Consider the following 24,901-nt stretch of genomic DNA (forward strand, 5'->3'; position numbering starts at 1 on the left):
TTTAGGATGCAAGGGTTCAGATCACCATAAGTGAAAAGCAGTCCATGAAAGTATTGTTGCCTTGCCACTTACACTGTCATAGAAAAAAAAAAGCTCAAATCTGAGCTTTTTCCACATATTAACTCTTTGTTGTGCACTAGTATAATTCCAAATTTAGTGTTTACTACCGACAAAATAAATGTGCAACTAAATAGGCATGATAGGTGACATTTTCCTTTACAGAGGATGATGGTAAGTCTCCATAATGTTCAATATAAGTCCTAAAAAGTGCTCAGACTCCCTTATAGTAGCTTTTCCAAACCTAACATGTTCTAGAACAGGGGTGTCAAACTTGCGTCATCATGGCGGCGTCACAAAACATATCGAGGCCTTTTTCCCCTTCGCTAAACCAGGCGTGGGCGTGGCCAGCACGTGACACATCCAGCCTGCAGATCGGGAGTTTGACAGCCCTGTTCTAGAATGATAAATTTGAACTATGATTCCATTTTCCTTGTATCCATTTGGGATATTCTGGATGTACGAGGATTTGAGGAAGGCTGATCTGGGAAACAATACATATGACCTCCTGATTTTGTCTAATGTAATATTTCAGAACTGTATTTACAATCTTTATGAAAACAGTTGGAAAGCAGTGATATTGATTCCATCATTAGTTAGGTATTTTCATTCCAAGATCTAAACTTGGAACTTTAATCATTTGATCAGTTAACTGACAGCAGATTGCTGATTATGTATGATTTGTAATTTGAGAGGATGCTAGCGTATATTTGGTAAAAAAAACATATAATAAATCAATTCCTATGCTTTTCAATAGGAAGGAACAAAGAGAAATGTATATTCTTCTCAGTTATAGGTCCAATGTACTGGTAGGTGGCTTCACGCAAACACACAGGAATCAAAACACAGAATTCTCACAGTGAACATCAACCACTTCAAATGGATTCTATGACATTAATAAAAGGGATCTGAAAATCACAGGACCATTGCATCTATAGGGGAATCTGAATTAGTCAACATTAGATAATTAAATGGGGTGGCACTACAACAAAAGTCATTAGCAAACTGCCTTCCTCTGAAGATATGTTACAATTACATATCTCATTTTTTGGCTGACTGATCTCACCACAAACTGTTTTCCTACACTTGCAATAACACTTAATGAGATTAATTCTGTCCTTACAGAAGAAAGAGTGTTATCAAGAGGAATACTAAATCCCATTGCATGGTTTGACTGTAATGGTAAGATATTTATCCTCCTTCCCACATGTTTGTAAATGAATCCCCATTTCAACTTATAGAAATATTTGAAGAAAAAATGTTGTGGGGAAAGGAGAGGTTTCCAAACAATTATGTCATCAAATCTAAGAATTACATTTCAAGTGTATTTTAGAAATTAATCACTAAGATCTGCTGTGTTTGCTAGCAAAACTATCATAACAAATAGAACCAACATTTGCTTTGGGAATAGCATTTCCACAATATTTTAAAAATAGTTATTAATTGACAATCTCAGATTATTAAATATGAACTTCTTCATTGGTTTCATATACCCCTTATTGTTAGCCTCAGAAATGTGATGAATTTAATTCTGCAACTTGCTGCTAATAAATCTCCAGGTTAGAATGGGATATTTGGCCATTTAGAATGTTTAGTAGCCATTATTGTTCAATTTTTTTTGAACTTATCAAATTAACAGGATACACAGAATTCTGGTTGGTTCCTGAAATGGTTCAGCAATGGTGCACATGCTTTGCATTAGGTACAGAAGTATCACTCTACAGCTGTCTTACAGATTTGCATTCATTAATTCAAAAGGCAATTTAGTGAGATTTCTGCACCTCTTTGCAGATGATGGAAACCATAAACCAATCCATTCAGAGAACAAGAGATTGGGAAAACTAAATTAAATTGGCAAAAGTAGCAAAGCTACTCCAACCACAGATTTTTATTTTTTTATTTATTCAATTTATAGAGCTGCCCATCTCAATCCAATTGACTATGACTTTGCTGCTGTCAATCTCCTTTAGTAGGATTGTCTGAAAATAATTGTGGGAAACCCACTTTTAAGATGTATCAGAATCTATTTTCCAGCTTATTGATGAAAACATATCTCTATAAGGAAGTAAAATGGGGTTATTAGTATGCATATGTGAGAGAGAAAACAAGATATAGGTCAATGTGAAATCGGTGATAGCAATTCTTTTCACATGTTTGCGGATAAAGTATTGTATTTATTGTCCTAAAGGTGCTTTTCAAAAGGCAGCTGGATTTTCTTGGTTTTTTTCCTTGTAGACGTTTTGCTTCTCATCCAAGAAACTTCTTCAGTTCTGACTGAATGGTGGAGAATGGAAGGATTTATATTCCTTGCAGTCATCTGGTTGTTAGCACTCTGAAGGTTGGTTGTTAGCACTCTGAGAGTCATTGAGGCCACTTGGGCATTTATCTGTATCAGCAGTGGGATTCAGATTTTTTTTACTACCAGTTCTGTGGGTGTGGCTTGGTGGGGGAAGGATACTGTAAAATCTCCAGTCAGAAGTGAGATTTGCCGGTTCTCCGAACTATTCAAAATTTCCGCTACCAGTTCTCTAGAACTGGTCAGAACCTGCTGAATACCACCACTGATCTGTATCTTCAGGGTCACCTGAATCAGAGTGCAAAACTCTCCCAGAACGGCTGAAAGGATTGTGTTGTAGATAGGAGATAGGTAGTGCCATATCCCTCCCCCTCTGTTGAGAGAGGGCTGCTCAGTTTTAACAGAGGAAGCCTCTTTTATCCTTCTTTCAAACCAATTGTCCTCTCTGTCCAGAATGTGGACTTTGCTGTCTTCAAAAGAGTGGCCTTTGTCTTTTAAATGTTGAATCTTATCCTGATGGGTTTGTTCTCCAATATTGTGCTATGCATTAGTGAAGTGGATGTTTTGTTTCTCCAAAGTACCGGCCTGCACATGTTTCATTGCATTATACTGCATATATCACATGGATTACTTTGTGGCTGGGTGTTTTACCCTTGAGGAAGACACATTCCTGCCTTTGTGTATTCTTGGGTTTAAAGTATGCATGTATGTTGTGTTGGTTGAAAATTTGAATTTTCACATTTTCTTCTCATCTTGGATGAGAGGCAAAACGTCTTCAAGGAAAAAAATAAAGAAAGCCCAGTTGCCTTTTGAAAAGCATATTTGGGAAAACCATGACCTGGATGACTGAGAATCTCCATAGACATATTATTTATTTGTTTGTTTGTTTATTTATTTATTTATTTAATTTATATTGCCGCCTATTCGCCCATGGCAACTCGAGGCAGTTTACACAATGTAAAACCATATTTAAAACAAAAAATAACATTATATTTTCTTGTATAAAGATACAATACTATAGAGAGACATTTAGTTCCTAAAACAAACAGGTTTATATGGAGCATGGAGGGTACATAACTAACAATGTACTTAACTATATGTCCTAGTATCTTTTATCATCTATATTTAGGAAGACTATATTTCAGAAATTGCTGGATAAGCACAGTTCCCACCCCTAACATAGGCTGTTAATATTCCTTGCATTTTTCAGGCAATAAGCCTTATTTTTATGTATAAGGGTAAGAAATTAACCCAACATCTGATTTGAATGTTAGGTTCAAATGCCACGTGGCTTGATGCAAACTAATTGGAGATATTATTTGATATGGTCCAAGCTTCAAATACAAGATATAATCTAGCACCTTTAGTGCCTGTTTCATGCTTTGGATGACCAGAATTGAAACACCCTGCAATATTTGAACAAGAGAGCTTCAAGAGTTTCACTACAGGATATTTTATAAGAGCTTCCTTACACTTCTATTAAGAAGGATAGGATAAAGAAAAAATGTGGGAAAAAGAGCATCTTAGCAACCAAATCATCCAAAGGCAGCTTTAAGAGATGTTGTAGTGAAGTAATACAGAAATTATTGCACTCCTACTAAACAATAAAAACTTTCTAGAACTGATTAAAAATTAAGTTTTGTATTAAAGACCTATTAGTCCTTCATCCTTTAACTTTCGTTTCTGGAATTTGAGATTTAATGGCATAATTCACTGGCAATGTTAGCGTTTTCTAGGAATTAGATACTACAGAGTATATGCTTTTGCATCACGTAAAGGGGGGGGGAAACTTTTAAAAATGTATGTACTATCACTATTACTGTTTCTGTTAACGCTCACTCAAAATGTTCCGGACTAGCAGGCTTGAAAGGCTGCAAAGCGGATTGGTCCGCTAACAGCGGGTCGTGATTGGTCGCTCCGGACTGATCCGATTGGCTGGTAAATGGGCTGCCGCCATTGGGCAAACCAAGCGCGGCAAGCTCAAACCTCTGTCATTGGCCGTATAGCCGCAGCCAGCTCTATAAAAGGGGCTGCTGCGGCTAGGGTGCTTTTGCTCAGATCGGAAGTCACTAATAAAAAGCTGTAGTTACTTCTGAGCCTGTCTCTGTTCTTGGACCCATCCTTCCATACACAACACTGGCGACGAGGGTGGGATCCGGAGGCAGCAGAGCTGACTGAGCACTCACCAACGATCAACAAGAGCACGTGGCTGACAGCGCGCAGACATCGGCAGAATGGCCAGCAGCGCTATACCACCCGCCCCGTTCGATCCAGCCAGCGAAGACTGGGACTCATACATGGACAGGTTTCAGATGTTCCTAGAGTCCAACAATCTGAAGGATGCCACTCCCAGCAAAAAACGAGCAGTTTTCCTGACGCATTGCGGACCTGCCGTTTTTAAAATGGCCAAAGCGCTGGCAAAACCGGCTAAAGTGAAATCGATGGACTGGGATACCCTTGCTCCCATCCTTCGCAACCACTACGCACCGGCAGTACCGACTCTCATCCGCAGACACGAATTTTATCAAAGAGACCAACGCGAAGGTGAGAGGATCGGGGATTTTGTAGCTAACCTAAGGAATTTAGGCGGGTTGTGTGGCTTCGCAAATCTAGAAGAAGCCATGAGGGATCGAGTTGTCCTGGGGCTAAGAGACCCCACGGTCCAAAGCAAAATCATGGCCAAAGGAGACATCTCCCTCGCAGACTCAATAGCTGACTCCACCGCAGAAGAAGCCACCCGCAAATCAGCAGCACGGATGCGCCGGGCCAATGGGGCCAACCGCCAACCCACCAATGATACAGCAACGCCATCAGAGAAATACACATCAGCCACCCACCATGAAGACATCGAGTCCTCATCAGATAGTGAGGAGGAAGAAGTCCACAGACTCCGGTCAGAGCGCGAACGAGACCAGCGGAGTCGTAAATCGAACTTCCAATATGCCGGATGTGGTGGAAACCACCCACGATCCGAATGCAGATTCCTAGACGCCATCTGTCGGTTCTGTGAGAAAAGAGGGCATATTGCTAAAGTATGCCGGAATAAAAGAGGAGCCAGTCCCAAATGGAAAGAAAACAGTCTTTGACAAACAGATGGCAACCCCACCACCAATCGAGACCGCCCAAACAACCAGTGGAGCCAGTACAACAGAACCCGGAAATTTACCGGCACACCCAGACGGGAAGAAGCACATCAGACCATCACCATCGGCCACGCCTCATCTTTAGACACTAGAAAAATCCGTGTAGAGGTCAACATTGAAAATCGACCATGCATCATGGAAGTGGACTCCGGATCTTCCCTATCCATGGTCTCCTGGAAAACCCTGAAGCAGCTGATCCCCAACATCCGCTGCCAGGACCTCAGCACTCAGAGACTCATATTGAAGGACTACCAGGGCAACCGGATTCCGGTCGCCGGTTCCAGTCATTTCCAGGTATCCTTCAAGAACCACACCGCAATACTACCTCTCACCATCGTTGACAGAGACCGACCCAGCCTACTGGGTCTACAGTGGTTCGCGCCATTAGGAATCGAAATGGCAGGCATCAATCAGACTGTAGACGAAGACTGGGAAGCAGCCCTTGTCCGGGACTTCCAAGAAGTCTTCAGTGAACATCTAGGCAAGTACAAAGGGTCCCCTATCTCTTTTAATCTCTGCCCTGACATCGCGCCCATTCGTTTAAAACCACGTCGTGTCCCTTTTGCTCTCAAACCAAAAATTGATGAGCAACTGGACAAACTAATTGCACAAGGCATGTTAGAACCCATTGATCACGCCCGATGGGAGACCCCAATTGTAACTCCCATAAAACCTGACGGATCCTTGAGAATTTGTGGGGATTACAAGGCCACCCTCAACCACACGTTACAGCAGAGCGCCTATCCGGTACCCGTGGTCCAGCATCTCCTTCACTCACTTGGGGGTGGCAGAATATTCGCAAAGCTTGACCTGGCCCAAACAGCTGCCAGTTGATGCTGAAACCGCCGAAGCCCAAACCATAGTTACGCACAGAGGCGCGTTCAAGTGTAACAGACTCCAGTTTGGAGTAAGCCTAGCACCAGGCATATTCCAAAGTCTGATGGAAAGGTTGTTGCAGGGCATTAAAGGGGTCATGCCCTACTTCGACGACGTGTTAATAGCCGCCCCAACAAGGAGTCAGCTAGAAAAATGACTGAGAACATTCCAGAAAAATTCCAAGACGGTGGCCTAAACGTAAAGAAGGAAAAGTGCCAGTTATGCACTGAAAGGGTTGAATTTCTTGGTTACCTCCTTGACAAACAAGGAATTCACCCTACAGAAAAGAAATTGGCTGCAATCAAAAATGCCCCGAGACCACAAAACAAAACAGACCTTCAAGCCTTCCTGGGTCTCATTAACTTTTATAACATTTTCCTACCCCAGAAGGCGACCGTTGCTGAACCCCTTCATAGACTCCTCGATAAAAAGGCTTCCTGGATTTGGGGACGACGGGAGGAACATGCCTTTCAACGTGTAAAGGACCTTTTAACTTCGGATACAGTGCTCATCCAATACAATGAAACACTTCCACTAACCGTGACTTGCGACACCTCACCTTTCGGAGTAGGAGCCATCTTGAGCCACATCCTGCCAAATGGTACAGAGGCGCCTATTGCATTTTTTTCAAGAACACCTGTCAAAAACAGAAAGAAACTATAGTTACCCAGACAAGGAAGCCCTCGCTATCGTATCTGCAATCAAAAGGTTCCACGAGTATGTGTATGGAAGATCATTCTCCATCATCACAGATCATAAACCATTACTTGGCATCTTGGCAGGCGATAAACCTACTCCACATATTTTATCCCCCAGAATGACACGATGGTCGGAGTTCTTAGCCGCCTATGACTACCAATTGAAGCACCGCCCAGGGAAAACCATTCCCCACGCAGACGCTTTGAGCCGCTCTCCATTGCCAGAACTCCAAGATGACCCGGCTCCCACGCTATCAACACTACAGATTGAGAGTCTTCCCTCGCCTCCACTAACAGCGCTAGACATCGCATTGGACACCAAAAAAGACTCATGCTTGGCCCAAGTTCTTGGCTGGGTGGAGAGGGGATGGCCACAAATCGAACCCAACGAAACCTTTAAACCCTTCAAGAACAGACAAACAGAACTCTTCTCACAAAAAGGGTGCATATTGTGGGGAGACCGAGTGGTCATACCAGCAAAACTACAAAAAAAAGTTCTACAATTACTGCACGATGGACACCCGGGCATCGTACGCATGAAAGCGCTGGCAAGGAGCTACGCCTGGTGGCCAGGTATGGACAAACAAATTGAAACCTGGGTCGCCACTTGTAGTAAATGCCAAGAGACACGCTCAGCTCCACCAAAAGCCTCACCAGTTGAATGGGAAACGCCCAGAGGCCCCTGGTCACGCATCCATATCGATTTTGCGGGACCTACAAAAGGGCATACTTTCCTAATAACAGTAGATGCATACTCTAACTGGCTCGAGGTTAATAAAATGAAGACCACCACCACAGATGCGGTCATTAAGAAATTGAACAGACTTTTTGCAACGCACGGGTTACCAGATGTCCTGGTATCCGACAATGGCCCTGAATTTACCGCCTTAGCCTTTGAACAATACTTAGCAGACCGTGGCATATGACACACACTGACATCACCGGCTCACCCGGCAGCAAATGGTAGAGCTGAACGAATGGTTCAGTTCACAAAAAGAACTCTACAAAAAATGGAACATGGCAACATCCACGATAAAGTCACCAGGATGCTCCTTCTCCAGCATATTACACCAAACACTACAACCAACAAAAGCCCAGCTGAACTTCTGATGGCCAGAAAACTCAGATCTCCTCTAGACCACCTACATCCTGCATACACCCCGGAGAAACCCTTGGGCTCCAGCAGTAAACACCGTGCCTTTAAGGTAGGAGACCCTGTATTTGCAAAGAACTTTTCAGGTGACCCTCTGTGGATCCCTGCCAAAATAACTCAAGTTACAGGCCCCTGCTCTTACTGGCTAGAAACCACAGATGGGAGAGTGTGGAAATGCCACATCGACCAGCTGAGATCCAGGCTAACCACATCTCCCATCAGTGACCCTAACCACGAAACCAGAGAGGAAAGGGAAATCGGGGGTTCTGAAATTGAACCAACATCTGGTATAGAACAGTGGTCCCCAACCTTTTTTGTACCAGGGACCAGTTTCAAGCACAAACACTTTTTCAAGGACCGGGGGGGGGGAATTCGAGTTTGGTGGTTTGCTTCCAGATGTTTCATTACCTGACTAGGTAACATCTGATGTTGTTACCTAGTCGGGTAATAAAACGTCTGCCAGCAAACCACCAAGTTCAGGGAGCGCCTCAGCCCTGCCTCCTCAGTCCCATCCCTCAGGTGTCTCCCTCCCTCCCTCAGGTGTCTGCCTCGTTCCTCTCTCAGTCGCTCTCTCGCTGCTCCACCAGCCCAGGAAGAAACTGCTTCAAAGAAGCCGGGGGGTGGTGGCTTTTCCTGTCGCCGCAGCTCCTCCGAAGTGCCCGTTTACCCCCACCCCGCCCGCCGCGCCGCCTGGTTCAACCCAGTGCTCCGTTCTGCCTGCCTGCCTGCCTGCCTTCGTTTCGGAGCAGCTTCGGCTGATAAAAAGAGGCGAATAGTTATTATTCTCAGCCGAAGCTGCTCCCAAACAACCAGACAGGCAGGCAGGCAGAACGGAGCACTGAATTGAAGCATGCACGGGCGGGTGGGGTGGGGGTGAACGGGCGCTTCGGAGGAGCTGCGGCGACAGGAAAAGCCGCCACCCCCTGGCTCCTTTGAAGCAGTTTCTTCCTGGGCTGGTGGAGCAGCGAGAGAGCGACTGAGAGAGGAACGAGGCGGGAGAAAACCGAAGCCACTGAGCCAGAGAGCAGGACAGGCTTCGGTTGCTTCCTCCCTCCCCTTCTTTCATTTGTGTCCTTGATCCCCGATCCCAGCAGCATTCACCGAAGGTGAAGAAAGCCGCCATTTTTTTTAAAAAAAAAAATCTTTGCGGACCGGTACAGAGTGCTCCACGGACCGGTACCGGTCCGCGGACCGGTGGTTGAGGACCCCTGGTATAGAAGAAAGAACCCCACAATCACCACATCAAAGCCTACAATACTCACCAGCTGATGAAGAGCCTTGGCAAGTGATCGTCTCACCTAGTAGCAGCAACTGAACAGGTCCAGCGAACCCTGTGAGTCCAAGCGCTAGCAACGAAGGAGGTGTGCCACTCATCCCGAGGTCACCTGAAGGGAGTCACAACTACGGAACCAGCTCACCGTCCCAGGGATTTCCGGCAAGCAGCCCGTCGGAACCAGAGACCGAGCAAAGACATTTCGAACTGCGCAAGTCAGGTAGACAGGTGCGAAGACCCGCCTACCTGCGAGACTATATAATCCCACCCCTTAGACGGAACCTAGAGGGGAGGGGTGTTCCGGACTAGCAGGCTTGAAAGCCTGCAAAGCAGATTGGTCCGCTAACAGCGGGTCGTAATTGGTTGCTCCGGACTGATCCGATTGGCTGGTAAACGGGCTGCCACGATTGGGCAAACCAAGCGCGGCAAGCTCAAACCTCTGTCATTGGCCGTATAGCCGCAGCCAGCTCTATAAAAGGGGCTGCTGCGGATAGGGTGCTTTTGCTCAGATCGAAAGTCACTAATAAAGAGCTGTAGTTACTTCTGAGCCTGTCTCCGTTCTTGGACCCATCCTTCCATACACAACACAAAGAAATCAAGATGTACACTCTACACAAGATGGAAATAAAAGGCAGTCAAAATACGCTCTACACAAGATTCAAATAAGTGGTAATCGAAATAATTTTAATAAGGGATGGGAAGACTTAAAGAGAACAAAAGTGGAGTTTAAATAACTGTTGACATACCGAATATTGAAACCGAGCAAGGATTATGCTATAGGTCAGACAAACAGGCAGAGAACCAAGGAAACATAAGTATAAAAGGGTGTGGATTGTGGATTTGGAGAAAACTAAAGGATCATACAAGAAAAAGCAAGCAAGATCACAAGGGAGCTGCATAATAAATCACTCTTTCCCCATAAAGTAAATCTACAAAACAAATTCTAGCAGAAACTAAACAAAGCAGTGAAGTTTTCCAGAGGCAGGATTTGTCAAAGTAGTGAAACTCATTGGTTCAATATTTTGAAATGCTGAAAGCCCACTATATTGAAAGCTTTGTTCATATATGGGCGGAGGACTGTTTGAGACTCGACAAATCCAAATTACTTTTTGCAGTTTGTCTCTTACATTAGCCTGAGCATATACTTCACTGGGGGGGGGGGGAATTGTTCTGTTGTATTAGTCATTACCACAAATAAAGATTGTTTATATAATAATCTTGATTTCCATTAGTGAAAATGGAACAGATTGCTTATGTAAACCCAATAAAATAATAGCAATAGCACTTGGACTTATATAACTGCTTCATAGTGTTTTACAGCCTTCTCTAAGTGGTTTACAGAGTCAGTATATTGTCCCCAATAAACTGGGGCCTCATTTTATCGACCTCAGAAGGATAGAAGGCTGAGTCAACCTTGAGCTGGTCAGAATCTTACTCCTGGAGTGAGCAGTGAGTTAGCCTGTACTACTGCATCCTGACCACTGCGCTGCCATCACACCACCACCAGGTTAGGCAATCATTCAGATCAAATTCATACATGGGTTATTATATGGACAAAACCATATAGGTTGTTTTGGCAGCAATGCAGAAACAATTTGCTATTGCTTTCTTTGATCTAGTTAACAGTCTGAGCACTGATCTTCCATTCAAAGACCAAACCTAGATGACCTTTAGTTTAGAACAGGGGTGTCAAACTCAATTTGATTGAGAGCCACTTCAGAGTTGTGTTGATCTCAGGGGACTGGGGTGGGAGTGCCCAAGGTAGGCATGGCCAGCTCAACATCACTCATGTCGGCGTGCCTGAACTCCATTTTTGCTGGCAGAAGCACCATGAGCCATGAACCTTCACTGTTCCCAGAGTAGCCCCACGGGCCAGATCTAAGTACCCTGTAGCCCAGATCCACCCCCTGGGCCTTGAGTTTGAGACCCCTGGTTTAGAAGAAGGCCTCAGTGAGGGTCTACCTTAACATAGTTGTGCAGCTTGTTTGCTATTATAGAGACCTGAGCAGGTCTCATCAAAGGAATGTCTCAACCATAAACAATACAGTGAGAATTTAAAGAAACCCATACTGAATCAATCATCACCTGGATCAACAATGTCTGTGCTAGGTGTTGGACTTCCTGGACAGATGGGCTACAGAATTTGGTTTTCCTTTCTTGTGAAACATCAGACAGATGGCTATAGTCTGCAGCTGTCAAGGTTGATCTAGGAGAAGACATGGAGAACCTACAACATTTATTTTATTTATATATTTGTTTGTTTGTCAAATATGTACAAGATAACAAGTATAAGTATGAACATAAACAAGAACAAAGGAAGTAAATACAGATAAATGGGGACAGTAAGACAGGGATGGTAGGCATGCTGGTGCACTTATGCACGCCCCCTTTAAGCACCTCTTAAGAATAGGATGAGGTCCACGGTAGACAGTTTGAGGTTGAAGCTATGCGGGGCTGAGGCTGTAACAACAGAGTCGTTGACCACTCTGTTGCTCTAGTTGTATTTTCTGCAATTGAGTTTGGAGCGGTTTACTTTAAGTTTGTATTGGTTGTTTGCCTGTGTATTATTGGGATTGAAGCTGAAGATGTTATAGCAGACAATTTTGTGTACTATGCTTAGATCAGACTACAGGCAGCGCAGTTCCAGATTGTCCAGGCCCAAAATTTCTAGCCTGGAGGCACAGGAAATTCTATTGTGAGTGGAGGAGTGGAGTACTTTTCTCGAAAAATACCTCTGAACCCACTCAATTGTGTTAATGTCCGATATACAGTGTGGGTTCCAGGCAAACGAGCTGTGTTCGAGAATTGGTCTGGCAAAGGTTTTGTATGCCCTAGTTAACAATTCAATGTTGCCAGAGAAGAAGCTTCACAAAATAAGATTAACAATTCTTAAAGCCTTTTTGGCAATGCTGTTACAGTGAGCTCTGGGGCTTAGATCATTTGAGATAAGTACTCCTAGATCCTTGACAGAGTGAGGGTTATCTACTCTACAAGATTGCTTCTGCCTAACTTGTATTTGGTGTTCTGATTTTTTTTTGCCAATGTGTAGGACAGAGCATTTGTTAGTTGAAATTTGGAGTTGCCAATTGCACAACCATTCTGACACATAGTCAAGGTCTCATATTGGACCAACATCGCTAAGGGTGGCAGCTTACTCATTGCCAGAAAAGAGGAATTTCTAAGTAGTTTCTACTCAGTCTTCTGTTCTCAGGCTACTTTCTTAAGGTCATTACTTTTGTTATGAACTAATAAAAACTATTTAATAAAAACTTGTCAACCTTACGAGAAAGCAGGCTCGTAATCCTGCACCTTTGATTGGCCCATGGATAGCAAGCTGGGATTGGTCCTTACGGAGCAGCCTGATTGGCTATTAGCTGAACATCTCTCATTGGGTACAATTTAAACGTTTGAACGCAAATCATTGGTTAACGGGTCAGCAGCCAATTCTATAAAAGAGCTGCTGCTGCCCAGGGTTTTTGCTCTGTTCTTAATCATTAATAAAGAGTTGAAGTTCACTAGTTCTCTGCCTCGTCTCCGTTCCTTGCGCCCATGCTCAGAACTTAACACTGGCGACGAAGGTGGGATGCGGAGACAACAGAACTGACTGAACACTACAGAGCGCCAAACAGAGCACGTGGCTGAAGGCACACCAACAACGGCAATATGGCCAGCGGTGCTATACCACCCGCTCCATTTGACCTGGCAAACGAAGACTGGGACTCGTATATGGATTGGTTCCAGATGTTTCTGGAGACCAATAACTTAAAGGATGCTACGACCGGCAAGAAGCGAGCAATATTCCTGACCCATTGCGGGCCTGCCGTATTTAAGATGGCGAAATCACTTGCAAAACCGGCTGAGGTGAAAACGATGGATTGGGACACCCTCGCGCCCCTTCTACGGGCCCACTAGGCACCCGCAGTGCCAACACTTGTCCGTAGGCACGAGTTTTACCAGAGGGACCAACGGAAAAGCGAAAGTCTTGCAGACTTCATCGCTGACCTCCGGAACTTGGGTGGCCTCTGTGGGTTTTCAAACCTCGAAGAAGCCTTGCGAGACCGCATAGTTCTGGGATTAGATGACCAAACGGTGCAGAGCAAGATCATGGCCAAAGGGGACATCGATCTTGCCGATGCCATCGCAGACGCTACCGCAGCAGAAGCAACCAGGAAGTCGGCCGCTCGAATGCGCCGCACCAATGCACTGCTCCGTCAACTCGCGAATGATACCTCGCCTCGCCCCGAGAGGCACTCAACAACGGCGCACCATGAGGACCTGGAATCCCCATCAGAAAGTGATGAGGAAGAGGTCAACCGACTCCAGTCCGAACGAGACCAACAAAACCAACGATTCCCGCGACAATGCGCGGGTTGTGGGGCAAACCACTCACGATCCGATTGCAAATTCCTCGACGCGCTCTGCCGTTCCTCTGGAAAAAGAGGCCACATCGCAAAGGTCTGTAGAAGCAAGCGAGGGTCCAGTCCAAAGCGCAGGGAGAATAACTGCAGCCAGTCTACAGGATATCCTCCTGCAAATCGAAACCGCCAGAACCACCAATGGAACAACCACTCCTACTGAAATAAAGCACCTGCCACTTCAACGAGACGAGAAGAGGCACACCAAACCATTACCATCAGCCACGCTTCATCCTTAGATGCAAGAAAGACCCGAGTGAGGGTCGCCATCGAGAATCAACCTTGCGTGATGGAAGTCGACTCAGGGTCGTCTCTCTCGATGGTTTCCTGGAAGACCCTCAAACAACTAATCCCGGCCATCCGTCGTCAGGACCTCAGCCCCCAAAGGATCATACTCAAGGATTACCAGGGCAACAGAATCCCGGTCGTCGGTTCCAGCCAAGTCCAAGTCTCCTTCAAAAATCGTACCGCACCACTACCGCTGACCGTCGTCGACCGTGACCGACCTAGCTTATTAAGCCTACAATGGTTCGCCCCACTCGGGATCGAGGTAGCCGGCGTCCACCGAACCGAGAGCAACGATTGGGAGGAGTCTCTCGCCCAAGAATTCCAGGACGTTTTTTCAGAAGAGCTAGGCAAGTACAAGGGGACCCCAATATCGTTTAACCTTAATCCTGAATTAGCTCCCATCCGCCTTAAGCCTCGTCGGGTGCCTTTTGCACTAAAACCAAAGATTGACGAGCAGCTCGATAAATTAATAGCCCAGGGTGTTTTAGAACCAACCGACCACGCCCGTTGGGAAACCCCAATTGTAACACCCATTAAACCAGATGGATCGTTAAGAATTTGTGGGGATTATCGGGCCACCTTGAACCACGCACTTCAGCAGAGTGCTTACCCGGTGCCGGTGGTTCAACACCTTCTCCACTCCCTGGGTGGTGGGAAGATATTCGCTAAATTGGATTTAGCACAAGCGTACCAACAGTTGCCCGTAGATGCGGAAACTGCGGAAGCACAAACTATCGTTACGCATAGAGGCACTTTTAAGTGCAATAGACTCCAATTCGGAGTGAGCGTAGCTCCGGGAATTTTTCAAAGTTTGATGGAGAGACTTTTACAAGGCATAAAAGGGGTCGTGCCATATTTTGATGATGTTTTAATCGCCGCCCCTAATAGAGATATCTTAGAAAAGCGTCTCAGAATGGTTCTATGGAAATTTAAAGACGCCGGCCTGAAGGTAAAAAAAAATAAATGTCAACTGTGTACTGAGAGGGTGGAGTTCCTTGGATACCTTCTCAATAGTCAAGGAATCTATCCCACTGATAACAAACTAAAAGCAATTAAAAACGCCCCAGCACCTAAAAATAGAACAGACCTCCAAGCCTTCCTGGGGCTCATTAACTTTTACAACATCTTCTTGCCCCAGAAGGCGACCGTAGCTGAGCCCCTACACAGACTTCTCGATAAAAGAGCAACCTGGGTCTGGGGACATCGAGAGGAACGCGCCTTCCAACAAGTGAAAGACTTACTAACCTCCGACGCTGTATTGATGCAGTAAAACGAGACTTTACCCTTAACTATTACATGCGACGCTTCACCGTTTGGAGTGGGAGCAATCTTAAGCCATGTACTACCAAACGGAAATGAAGCACCTATTGCGTTTTTCTCACGAAGATTATCAAGGGCTGAAAGGAACTATAGCCAACTCGATAAAGAGGCCCTTGCTGTTGTATCTGCTGTGAAGCGCTTTCACGAATACGTGTATGGACGAGCATTTACGATAATCACGTATCACAAACCATTGCTTGGTATTATAGCAGAAGACAAGCCAACCCCCTATATATTATCGCCAAGAATGACTCGTTGGTCTGAGTTCGTAGCTGCCTACAATTATCTGTTGCAACATCGCCCGGGGAAAGCCATTCCCCACGCTGACGCTTTAAGCCGTTCCCCACTTCCGGAAACCGTCAACGACCCAGCTCCAACCCTCACGACACTCCAAATCGAAACGCTGCACTCGCCGCCACTAACAGCGAGAGACATCACCATCGAGACAAAACGGGATCCTGTCCTGGCACGAGTTCTCAGCTGGCTCAAACGAGGATGGCCCGCCGACCAACTCCACGACGATTTCGCGCCATTCAAGAATCGGCAGACAGAACTTTTCTCCCAGAAAGGCTGCGTTCTCTGGGGGGATAGAGTCGTCATCCCAGAGAGGCTACAACAGACTGTTCTAAAAGTATTGCACGATGGACATCCGGGCATCGTGCGCATGAAGGCGCTCGCACGAAGCTACGCGTGGTGGCCAGGCATCGATAAGCAGATCTCAGCCTGGGGAACCACGTGTCGGAAGTGCCAAGACGTTAGCAACACCCCACCTAAAGTGACGCCAACCAAGTGGGAAACCCCTTGGGGTCCGGGGTCCCGCATCCACGTTGATTTTGCGGGACCCACCAAAGGACACACGTTTTTATTAACAGTTGACGCCTATTCAAACTGGCTAGAAATCCAGAAGATGAAGACAACCACAACGGAGTCAGTCATTAACAAACTGAATCAATTATTCGCAACGCATGGGTTACCAGACGTTTTAGTTTCTGATAACGGGCCCCAGTTCACTGCCCTGGCATTTGAACAGTACCTAGTGGACCGGGGCATCCGCCATGCGCTAACCTTGCCAGCGTACCCTGCGGCCAATAGAAGGGCGGAGCGAATGGTACAATTCGTCAAAAAACCCTACATAAAATGGACTATGGGGACATCGACGACAAGCTCAACCGAATACTCCTGCTTCAACACATCACCCCACATAGCATCACGAATAAGATGCCTGCCGAACTGCTAATGGGGCGGAGACTTCGCTCCCACCTCGACCGTCTGCATCCTTCTTATTCACCAGAAAAACCTTTCGGATCTAGCGGGAAGTGCCGCGAATTCAAGGTAGGCGACTTGGTGTTTGCTAAAAACTTTTCTGGCGACCCGTTATGGGTCCCTGCAACCATTACCCAACCCACTGGCCCCAGATCCTACCACCTACAGATTAATGATGGGAGAGCATGGAAACGCCATATAGATCAGCTTCGATCCAGATTGCCACCCACCTCCTGCGACTCCCCTAATTCGCAAACTGAGGGGGGAGGGGATATCGAGGAGGCCGAAAACGAAATAGATGACGACGTAATCAAGGGGACCCAGCAACCCAACCAAAGAAACGCGCAATCTGAAGAAGAATCAGGAAGCGGGGTGGCATCACCGCGGGGAAATAGCACGAGGGAGGCAAGCCCACGGGACCCGGAAGTAAGCCTAGGAGACTGGGATAACAACAACGATAGCCGCGCCGAGTCCTCCCGCACAGAAACGGAACTAGCCGTACCAGAAAACCTTGAAAGCGCTCCACCGGAATCGGACTGCAGACAAAAACCGGTGGAGCAGCGAAAATCAAACAGGCAGGTAAAACGACCTGCATATCTACGCGAGTATGTTACCGCACCCCTCAAACGGAACCTAGAGGGGAGATGTGTTATGAACTAATAAAAACTATTTAATAAAAACTTGTCAACCTTACGAGAAAGCAGGCTCGTAATCCTGCACCTTTGATTGGCCCATGGATAGCGAGCTGGGATTGGTCCTTACGGAGCAGCCTGATTGGCTATTAGCTGAACATCTCTCATTGGGTACAATTTAAACGTTTGAATGCAAATCATTGGTTAACGGGTCAGCAGCCAGCTCTATAAAAGAGCTGCTGCTGCCCAGGGTTTTTGCTCTGTTCTTAATCGTTAATAAAGAGTTGAAGTTCACTAGTTCTCTGCCTCGTCTCCGTTCCTTGCGCCCATGCTCAGAACTTAACAACTTTTAAAGTATATCTTCCTGGTTTTGATTTTAAAATAGGCCAGATAACATCCTACTGAAGACTCATAAAATTCACAATACAATAAAATATGATCCACCATTTCAAGAGCAATATTCTTTGAGACATGGTAATTTTTTGAACTCTATGTTTGATGGCAACACCTTTAATCTGGTTTTTGAAAAGGCTGTTCTGTACTTACTTAAATCTAGAGTATTAAGAGGTTTAGAGAGCTGAAAAGTATATCTGTAATCAATTCCAAAAGTTACAGGAGAACACATAACTTTGACTTTAGCCATTAATTCCTGTACTGAGTTATTCCATAATCTTTGTTTACTACAATGAAATGCTGATATCATACCCCTAGAAAATAAATAATCAGGATCAATGCCAATAATTAACTAATATTTTGTGTTACTTGTTTAAATCACATATCTTCAAAAGATTAATTTAGGATTTTAATGAAACAAACCTTCTTAGCTTTTAAAAACTTTATTCTTAGTGAAGCCTATTATTTTCAAAGGGCATTGACCAGTTTCCAGGCTGAATAACTGGATCACAACTTGGACCATTGTAAAGAGGTCTTAAAAATAAGATCATGGCAGTTTGGTTATAGGATTATTGGCAAACGTGATCCTAATCCTGTATAAAATTTGAGGTGCAATTTTTACTTATTTATTAGACTTGTTTGGTGCTCATCTTGTCTTTAATTTTTGCAGCAAAACCCTATATAGTATTGTAGCAGCACCAAATCACCTTCCTTTTGAATAAAAACACTGAAACAAATGTATTACAGTAGATTTTACTTTCAGAAATACTGCCTTGAAATTTTGCTGCTAGGACGATTAATTAAAATGATCAAATAACTAAAATTTTCTAGTTGTGTTATCAAATAAGCTTACATTTTCCAGCAGTAGTTTTTGACAGGTATTTTTTCCCACCGAAACTCAAGCTTTCAGGTTTATTATACTTGATTTGTAGTTGTTTTTCTGGCAATATTTAACTAGTGCCCCAAGTCGGCATTTCAAGCCAGTCTAGTATTTGACAATAGAACTGCATTATTCAGATACAACAAAACACAAATTTCCCTTTTTGCTAGTTATGGACAGTGGCCATCAACCTAAAGTAATGTAGACTCCAGATCATTAGCACAAATATTAAAAAGTGTAGAATTTACACTACTTACAGAATATAAACTTGTTTCACACTTTTGTTCGTTGTAATATTGCCTATAAATAAATCTTTGCTGTTGCATCTAACTATTTTGAAATAGTGCCTGCATTAAATATGTGATATGCCTGTCAAACACCGAATTCTCTAATTTAGCCCAGTTTGGTTTTATTAATGAAATCAAACGCAGCCTTGAAATTGATTAAAGTGGCAAATAATCTGCCTTTCAGGTAGATTTTCCAGCTAGGTGAGTTAATGTAAAACACTGATCAATTGTTTATCTGCCTTTTCTAAAAGGCAGATAAGACTATTTGTTAAAATAGTGTTCCTCAAGGCTCATTTAAATGTCTAGCATAATGTTTTCCCAGGAATAGTAACAAATTAATTGGCTTATAATTGTCAAGGTTTTCTGTTTCTCCCTTTTTATATAGGGGAACTATTATAGCCTATTCCAGCCTGAAGAGATTAAATCAGAATGATCTATTGCAGTAAATAAGGCTGCTAATAAAGGACTCCATCAATCTAGATTTTATTTGAGGAGTTCAATAGTTATATTACCCTAACTGTAAGCCCTACCAGATTTTACTTCTGAAATAAGGCCAGGAATCTCTTCCTCTGACACTGGTTCCACTGTGGAAGAATAAGTAACTTTGATCTGATGTTTGCTATATTTACAGTAAACTGCCCCGTTCCATAAAAATATATTTGAAATATTTTCCCAGGTCTTAGAGAGTATAAACAATCTGGGACCAAGGGAGCACTGAAAGACCTGGAAATTAAATTTCAAAAGGTTTTAGAGTCTTTGTACAAAAAGCATTTAATGATGAATAGGAGTCTCTCTCTCTCTCTCTCTGCTTTCTGTTTCTTCTGATGTACTAGCATTTTATAATTTTTCTTCAATTCATAATATCTTAAAAGGAGTGTTGTTAGTTAGATTCTCTGTATACTAAATATAAAGGTCTTAATTTCTCTTTAGAGGTGGCACAATCTGCATCAGATGGGACAACCTTGAAATCGCAAAGGCCTTGACAACTCTGCTATACTTACAGTATATTGATTGTGCTCCATCGATCAACGTACTGCATTTTTCAGACTGTAAGTTTTGTGAGGCACAAACGACATCCACGATAATGCTAAGTCAACCTTTATTAACTAGTAACTAGTAACTGTAACAGTTAACCGTAAGAATAACTGTAATCGCGGTAACCGCAATAGCCGTTACTGTTGCGAGTCGGCTGACAGGCACGAGCAATAATTGACATGGTCTAACAGCTTGCTTTTATATGGCTCACTGTCGGACTGCTCAGCCAATGAGAATGGACTTCAGTCCCCACTCAGCTCAGCCAAATGTAACAATAAGACACACTTTTCCCTGCAAAAAAGTGGGTGGAAAACTCTGTGCACCTTATAAAGCGAATACGGGCCTGTTTTTGGCCTCCCAAACCCTCCGTGTGTCCTGTTTTTGCCCTCCCCAGTGTCCAGAAGCACTCTGCAGGCAAAAAAACCAGGCCCGTTTTTAGCCTCTGGAGGCCTCCAGGGATCCCGTTTTTGTCCCTCCGACACGCGGAGGCAAAAAACTATTTTTTTTCTTGTTTTCCTCCTCTGAACCTAGGTGGGTCCTATGGTCCGTGCGTTTTGTAGTCTGAAAAATACAGTAATTCAGAACCTTTTCCAAAAAGCATCGACTCCTAAATGGACTCACAAATTTTCCTTGGCAGACAAATATCTTCCCTGCTCAGGAAAATCAACATGTTCTCTGTTTATTAAACTTTTTTTCAAAATAGAACAGTGACACTTGTTCTAGAAACTTGCTGAAGAATGCAATGTAGCAGTTGAACTTAAAATTAAGAAATGTACTAGGAAGAATCCACAGTGCTTGCACAAAATGATGTCATTACAACCTAGGCTTAATTTGTACAAGATCCATTACCTTGCTTGTACAGGTCTTGTATTTTAGTAGCTGTTCTACTAACTACCATGTTTCTCAGAAAATAAGGCTGGGCCTTATTTTTTTTTTGACCCCTGAAAAAATGGCTAGGCTGTCTTTTCGAGGGGTGACTTAATTCCCCCCCTCACGCAGCCACACCTCGCCACCAAGCCGCTTCTAACAGCTGATAGAAGCGGCCTGCTGGCAAGGCGTTGCTGTGCGTGGGATGAGTTCGGCAAGTTTTCCCCCCCTTTGTCCTTCCCTCCCATGTCTCTTCACCTCGTGTTGTTCAAGCGATGTGCGAAATGGCGGGGAACGCATGCGCTTAAATAGGCCCAAATTTTGGGGGCAGGGCTTAATTTCACCACATGCATAGAAACCAGTGCTGAGGTTTCCTATTGGGGGGGCGTATAGTTGGAGAAACATGGTATGAATTTTGACCTCAACTAATCTTGAACCCTCTCAAAAGAAAAAAAAACAATGTGCTTTGCCACAATAATTATGTATTAAATATAAAGAGGTTTTATTTATTTGTATTCAGCAATTTCTTTCCATTTTTAATTCATTGCTTCACTGAAATTTATGTGATATGGTTTCTTTTGCAGAGCAACAGATTCACTTCCTCTTGATTTTCTGAAGTGATATTGAAACAGAATATTTACTGGAAGAAACAATCATGGCCTTGAATATCTTTCCCCAAACCAGATATATGGGATTACAACCCCCAGCAATATGTGAGTCTTCAATTATCTTCATTTCAAGATTTATCCTTATCCGAGCATTTTTCTCTTTTCAAATATCTCAGGTACATATATGGATGTATATCATACTGTTTTTCTTATGAATTCAGATAATACAGTAGGAGTTGTAAACTACACCTGGGTGAACAGGGATTTCTAATAAGACTCTGCACTCATTAACAAGTCAAGACTTTATGCAGGAAAGACCAAGGTTTGGCTACAGATTTATAGTATCTTCCCATTTTCTGGTTGGCTTCCCTTAGTGCCAGGAGAAATATTGTAAAGAAAGAGACATATAGACCTAAGACGTAATCCAGCTATATATTCCCTTCCAGCCAACCAAGTCCGCAAAAAATTAAAAGCAGAACAAAATTACAAGGGAGCCAGAAACTGGTATCAAAAGACTCACTCTGTTGTTACCCGCCAGCTGCCAGAGGAGCTGGCGGCAGACTTGGACGATGAGGAGGTTGGGAAGAAAGGTACATGTAGACATTGAATGACTCTTCCCTGGGGAAAAAATAGAAGCAAAAGGGGAGTGGTCATTGCAGGAGTCAATAGTTCATATTTCTTTAGGAAGATTTGCTTATCGTGGTTCATGCCTCACAGAGACCCCTTGCCAGGAATTAATTTACAGATTTGTTACTGGAAGCTCTCTGGCCTGGCAATTATCCAAGGACCGATAAGGTCTTTTTCTTGCAATTAACCCTTGGAAGGATTATTGCCGGGACTTTTCTGTGTGTGAATGCCATTAATTCATAGTAAGTAAATAAAGAGGGCTTTTTCGGGACAAGGAGTCTGTTTCTTGGCTCTGCTAAGTCTGGGTCAGACTCAGAACACTCGAACTAATATATAACCATTAGGAAACTCAAATGGTATAGACTCTCCTGCTTGAGCAGGAGATTGGACTGGATCAGTGGTCACCAATTGGTGGTCTGTGACTAAATTTTGGTGGTCCACAGAAAAAATATTTTCCTTTTTTATATTGCACTAAATCAGGGGTCCTCAAACTACGCCCCCCTGGGCTGGATACATACAATGAACATTTGTTTTGCTGCAGAGAGTCTCCCCTTCAGGGTCTTTTTATCCGGATTGGAGGAGGGCAGGAATTCTGACTTGGGTTCTGCTTCAGCCTCCTGGTGCGGGGATTTGGCCGAAGTCTGGAGGGAAGTGCCAATGGTGGAGAAGAGCCAGGGGGCCTCATTCCAGTGGGACTGGCCTAGAACTGACTGATCATCTCAGCTCTCTGAGCCTCCAGGCACCAGTACCTAGCCTTGCACTCCCGCAAGTCTTCCCTCTCCTTGGAAAGCCTATGCTCATTGTCCACCGGGAGGTACTTCTGCTTAGCCTCCTTCTTGGTCAGTGTTAAGTTCTGAGCATGGGCGCAAGGAACGGAGACGAGGCAGAGAACTAGTGAACTTCAACTCTTTATTAATGATTAGGAACAGAGCAAAAACCCTGGGCAGCAGCAGCTCTTTTATAGAGCTGGCTGCTGACCCATTAACCAATGAATTGTGTTCAAACGTTTAAATTGTGCCCAATGAGAGATGTTCAACTAATAGCCAATCAGGCTGTTCCGTAAGGACCAATCCCTGCTCGCTATCCATGGGCCAATCAAAGGTGCAGGATTACGAGCCTGCTTTCTCGTGAGGTTGACAAGTTTTTATTAAATAGTTTTTATTAGTTCATAACAGTCAGATCCAATTTGAACGGAGCCAGCTGTTTTGCAAACTCTTTCTCGTGGTGACTGCTCTAACAACTGCTTCCTGTTGGGGCCCTAAGGAGCCAAGGTGGGTAGGTGAGGAATGACTGGGAGGGGAAGGTCGAGTAGAGCCTAGAGACGCACCCCTTGACGTGAGTGACATCGAGTTGGCCACAGCCACCCAGACACATGACCATCTAGCCATGTTCACTCAGCCAGTCATTAGGCGGATCATATTAGTGGTCCGCGGGATTTTAAATTATGAATTTAGTGGTCCCTGAGGTCCAAAAAGTTGGTGACCCCTAAACTAGATGACCTCCATGGTCCTTCCAACTCTGTTATTCTATGTCTATGTAATCGTATGTGTCAGATATAAGGCAGTGTAGAAAGAAATAGCATGAGCCAACGTATTGACAATTTTTAGGGGCCTTGTTTTTGAACCATATGTAGTCTTTGACTTACAACTGGCTGGTTGTTTAACAACTGTTCAAAGTTATGGTGGACTTTTAAAAAAGGGTACTTATGGCCAATCCTCAAACTTATGACTGCTGTCCATGTGACTGCATTTCAGGCTCTTGGCCGGGTCACATTGAGGAGCACTGCTCCAAGGTCACAGGATCATGATTTGCAACATTTTTTTTGCCATTATCAAGCAAAAAATGGGCAAAAAATGCCCATTGAATGTGCTGAATTTGTTTAACAACCACATAGTTCACTAAATGCAGGGGTGTCAAATTCATGGCCTGCGGGCCAGATGCGGCCTGTGGGGTGTTTAGATATGGCCCGCAGGGCCACCCTGGAAACAGCAAAGGACCAGCCCGTGGTGCCTCTGCTAGTGAAAACAGAGCTTGGGAAGGCCGCGTGTAGCCCTCACTAGCCCCGTTTTCGCTGGGTGGGTTGCAGGAGGCATTGCCGCCAAAAAAAACAGAGCTCAGAAGCCTGTTTCCACTGGCAGAGCACTCGGGCCACCACAGGCACCCCTGGCACAATTGATGTTGAGCTGGCCATGCCCACCCTGGCCACGCCTCCCCAGCCCCCCACCCCAAGGTCAAACACAATCCTGATGTGGCTCTCAATGAAATCGAGTTTGACACCCCTGACTTAATGACTACTTGAATCTATTTGCTGAATCACCGCAGTGACTCACTTTATGACAGTCATCAAAATGATCATAAAATCGATGCTGATCACATGGTGCCTCAACTTACAACCACAACAACTTGTGGATGACATTATGGCTGGGCTCCATTGTGGTTTCAAATTGAGGCCTACCTGTAAACATTATGCCCTAAGGACGGGAATGTGCAGCCTGTTGTGGTTCGCCGGCAGCAGGTGCAGATGGCAGAGGTCACTGGCAGTGAGGACAAAAGGGAACCAGTCAGGGAGTCTAGCGAGGACTTGGATGAGGGTCCTGCATCTGATGCAGGAATGGGGCCAGGACTATCAGAGAGGGGGGTGCTGCCTTCAGAGCTTTTGGAGTCTGGCAGAAGTGAAGCAGAGGACCCTGGGGAGCCTGTGCCCAGTGCGCGTGTGTGCAGGGCTGCTCGAAGGAGAGAGCAGCGGGAGCAGCAAGGGCGATTCAGGAGTAAGGCTGGAAGGTGATTGCC

This window comes from Notechis scutatus, chromosome 3 (genome assembly GCF_049901735.1).
Source record: "Notechis scutatus isolate UNSWTSFEM ecotype Mainland chromosome 3, rNotScu1.2, whole genome shotgun sequence".
Lineage (NCBI taxonomy): Eukaryota > Metazoa > Chordata > Lepidosauria > Squamata > Elapidae > Notechis > Notechis scutatus.